Source organism: Papaver somniferum, chromosome 1 (assembly GCF_003573695.1).
Source record: "Papaver somniferum cultivar HN1 chromosome 1, ASM357369v1, whole genome shotgun sequence".
Taxonomy (NCBI): Eukaryota; Viridiplantae; Streptophyta; class Magnoliopsida; order Ranunculales; family Papaveraceae; genus Papaver; species Papaver somniferum.
The window spans coordinates 81,891,746-81,896,046 of record NC_039358.1 but is presented as its reverse complement, the minus strand read 5'-3'; the positions used below and the strand labels follow the sequence as shown (position 1 = coordinate 81,896,046).

Sequence of the window (4,301 nt, the reverse complement as noted above, 5' to 3'; positions counted from 1 at the left end):
ATTTGTGTGGCAAGAACCCATGTTTCATGTTGCAAAAGCGTTTTGCTACATAAAAAACTTTTGCCACGCCGTATGGAAACAACCTGTGTGACAAAAAGTTATTGCCACACCTTAAGTACGGTGCGGCAATAGCTGGTTTTTTTGCCTCACCAAATAGTGAGGCAATAACATGAGACAATTTTTTTTATTATTATTTTTAATTTGTTTATTTTATTTTCTTTTGGAAAATCTCTTGCCACACCAACCAGCGAGGCAATAAAATGAGAGAAAAAGGCATCATTTTTATTTTTTAATTTATTTATTTTCTTTAAAACTGTTTTGCTACACTACTTACTGCTGCTTCAACAACTTGACTTCGGCAAAAACACGTTCACAAATTTAGGGACCACTGTAATCATCATGTAATAATTTATGCACAACAAAATCGATTTCATACATAGATTGAATTAAAACAAACAATTCGGATTTCATTAACAAAAAAGAAGTTTATGTTACAAATTATAAAAAATCCTACTTCACCATAAGAAAAGAAACAAATTAACTTACAGAATCTCCGACTTTAAAGTTGACCTTAAAAGTAGAGAAACTTTATTCTTCAATTTAGACCTAACTAACTCCTCTCTACTAGTTGTACTTGTACACAGACACATATGAGAAATGTACCTCAACCATGAACAATCGAATCCAAATATGAGAAATATACTTTAAAATTGCAAAGAGAAAGGTGACTGTAACCACCAACTTGTGTATCCACTTCAGCTTGCGTCGAATAGTTTTTGCTGCACACTGTGTGAGGATTCTACTCTTTGACATTGCCATCGGAAAATACCTTACAAAAACAAAACGGTTTCTACTCTTTGACATTTTTGCTGCACACTGTGTGAGGCTTCTACTCTTTGACATTGCCATCGGAAAATACCTTACAAAAACAAAACGGTTTCTACTCTTCGACATTGCCATCGGAAAGTACCTTACAAAAACACAAGTCAGAATTAATTAGACATGAATGCATTACTAGAACTTAAACTCATACCCATACATAGCAGATGACTGAACTTACCCGATGCTCTTCACTAACCCAAAATTTCACAAGATCCTTCAACTCACCCTCGTTTAACGCATTGGGTTTATCTGCAAAACAATCTGCCTTTGTATCGTGGGGTGTATAACGAAACCTTTTCCATTTAACTTTATTTCTAAATATTCCACGAGCAATAGATACAACAGAACTACTTGTCATTCAGCAAATAAATCATGTGGAACACAAAATAAACAAACATAATATAAAGTGTTACTAAGCAAGTTCACCTGAATTTCGACTCACAACCATTCCTTATCCTCATTAGCTTGCATATTCTAATGCTTGGTCTAGTTGAACCACCGAGATTGTTCTAACAACACCTGCTGGCATCAGAAGATTGTATTTGATTGGTCTCCATTAAGCTTGCCTTCTGCGTAGTATTTAACAACAACCTCAGGGGCCGATAAATTTCTCAACTCATGTGTACCAATGAAAGAAGCAAAAACCAAGAAACATGTTATTATATTGGATAACTGTGGTTTGCAACATCGTAGTAATAACGAAACAAAGAGGGGAACATAAATAAAGATAACAGCTTCTATTACTAGTCAACACGAATGGCCTATTAAATTTTCACATCAAATATAGTAAATTAAGAAAATGGATGTCTATTTTAAACTCCTAGAAGGTTTAGTAATTATCCTTGCTTTTGATAACTGCAACCTCTGCAAGGGGTAAAAGACGTCCTTTTGTTTAGTAATTTAGACTAATGCACCAGAATTGCTCTACAATTAATCAATTTTTTATAAAAAAATAATTGGATTATCAATAAACCATTATATATGATTTTTCAGTTCCCAAAACTGAACAACGTTATGACCATCAGGTATAATCAGAATACATACCACGGTGAAGGTTTATGAACTTATCATAAGTTTCAAAAGAATGCATCTACACAGTCAGAAAAATGATCTGCCAAAAGAAAAAAAATGTTTAGGACACTCGATACTTTTCAGACCTTGGGACTAGGTTAAGCATTAAGACCCTTTACGCTGGTTCGCAAAATATAAAAGTGCAAGAAAATGTCACTAATGTATTCAAATAAAATAGTCTGATTCATGTTCATGATGGTATATATATACACTGGCCAGAATCTGTCGCTAATGTATTCAAATCAATAAGTGATGTAACAACGTATAAAGTTGTCAAAACTGCTCAGAGTACAATAAGAGGATAAACAAATATGAAATCAGTTAAAAGGGAATAAGTGACTAAAAGAGAAGATTGGAGGGTTGAATGAAAAATGGTTGGCACCTTCATGATAAGTAGGTGGTGCATCTCAATCCCGCTTTCGGCAAATTGCACTTTCAAATAATCCGCTCTTTTCCACCAACCAAAAGTCAAATACAAGTGTGAGATAAATGTTGTTGAATAACAAAAATATGCCACATTAGCAAGTACAAAGTCCTGACAAACCAACGGGGATATGAAATACTAAGGAAAAAAACAGGCATACATGAAGCTTCCAATAACAAAAGATCAGGATAATCAGGTTACTCAACCATAGGCACATATGCCTTTCATTTACTTAATCTGCTGTCACATATGCATTGCATTTACTTAATCAACCAGATGATACATCTTATGTATATAATATATTAAATGAAACTATCCTAACCCTAAAAATGAGTATGCGTAAGAGTGGAGCCTTATGGTCTTGTGTTTTTCCAACTCACTATGCCACTGGAGTGTTGACACCAACACAAGTACACAAGTAACACTATAACTGGTATATCAAAAACCTCTGATGGATATTCTTTTCACTGTGACCCATTACTGTCACAAGGTTCCATCACATCAAAGTGTAGAAGACTAATAACATCTATCATAGAGGTATCATATATGATAGATGAAATTCAATGAATATATGTGTAGAAGACAAACATCTATCATGGATGAATTCGTATGCTACTGTATTTCAAACTTTTAAGTTATCACCAAAATATTAAGCAAACTAAATTGTTTAACCTCAATATTCATATATTCCTCGAATTAAAACCAAGCTTTGCATATGAAGCAGATATAAGCAATTACAGACACAAAACCAGAATACTGCATATTGCCATTATCTAACAAGAATTTCTTGAGCTCATCATGGAGGTTATGGAAATTAAACTCCCCCTAGTGGTCGATCACTAATTTTGAATACACAAACAACACCAAACCAGAAAACAGATAACATTAAATCCTACAGAAATTGTATAAGGCTATAAGCAAAAATAAACAAAAAGGGATTTAAAACTTACTCACTCCTGTTCAAATTGTATCATCTGAAAGAAACCCTACAAAAATAAAAATAATAATTAAGGTCATGAAAAATCCAAATTAAAGAAAACCTGTTTTGGAATTGAAATTTGAGAGAGAAGGGTGAGAATATGACCTGCTATAACCCTTTGGAGAGTAACGAAAACAGAAACCTCTCGATTAATCAGCGAGAAACGGTAAATTAGGGCTACACCTTTTGATGTTCGCCAAATTAGGGCTTTCAGAGTGACGAGATTATGTTTAAGGTGGAAGAAGGTGATTCGTGTAGTTGAGATACGGTCTCAGAGTGACCAGTTTTTTGAGAAACGGGAGTCGTTTTTTAGGGTTATGAGAAAGTGTTCTTTGTTTTCTGTATAAACTGGTTTAGAGAAAAAAGAATCGTTTTTATTTTGGTTTAGAAAATAAAGAGGTGTGGCCGAATTTTATGGGTTTTTAGTGGGAAATCTGATTTTCACCAAAATTATAGGAGGGAATTTAGTTTTCATTAGAGGGAAAATTTGGCGCAAGATTTTTTAATTAGATTTTTTTTTCGTGAAAACTTTCAGATCCCTCGGGTGTACTTTTTTTAACCCCTCTTGCCTCACATGTGAGGCTAAAGACATCATTTATTTGAAGTTTTATTTTCTTTTCTTTTCTTTATATCTTATCAATTAATCATATTTTTTATTAAAAAAATCTTTTTAAGTATAATTTTAACTTGTTGCCACATTTATGTGTCAAGAGCGTAGCTTATTGCAGCATCATTGAAATGCATGAGGCAAAAAGTTAGTTTTCTGCCTCAATTATTTGTAGATGTGGCAAAAAGTCCTGCCTAATGCCACACCTATTGTGTTGTGAGGCTAAAACCTACCTATTGCAACATTATCCATAGAAATGTGGTAAAGTAGTGGGGCAACAGAGTCATTTTCTTGTAGTCATTAGCGCTGCAAACAAGGCCATCGGATAGAGCTACTTG

The 4,301-nt window shown here is 33.8% G+C and overlaps 1 long non-coding RNA gene across 2 annotated transcripts; it reads right to left on the bottom strand.

Moving 5' to 3' along the window:
- Positions 1–441: 441 nt before the first annotated feature.
- LOC113292267 lies at positions 442–3,904 on the bottom strand. Of its 2 annotated transcripts, none has more exons than XR_003331762.1 (7): positions 3,462–3,904; positions 3,328–3,363; positions 2,336–2,402; positions 1,927–1,993; positions 1,309–1,451; positions 1,061–1,196; positions 442–970 (listed from the first exon to the last, which is right to left on the bottom strand). It is a non-coding gene; the product is annotated as an uncharacterized LOC113292267 (long non-coding RNA). The 2 variants fall into 2 exon arrangements; XR_003331756.1 differs by having other exon boundaries at positions 1,061–1,131; positions 3,462–3,899.
- Between the last annotated feature and the right edge of the window lie 397 nt (positions 3,905–4,301).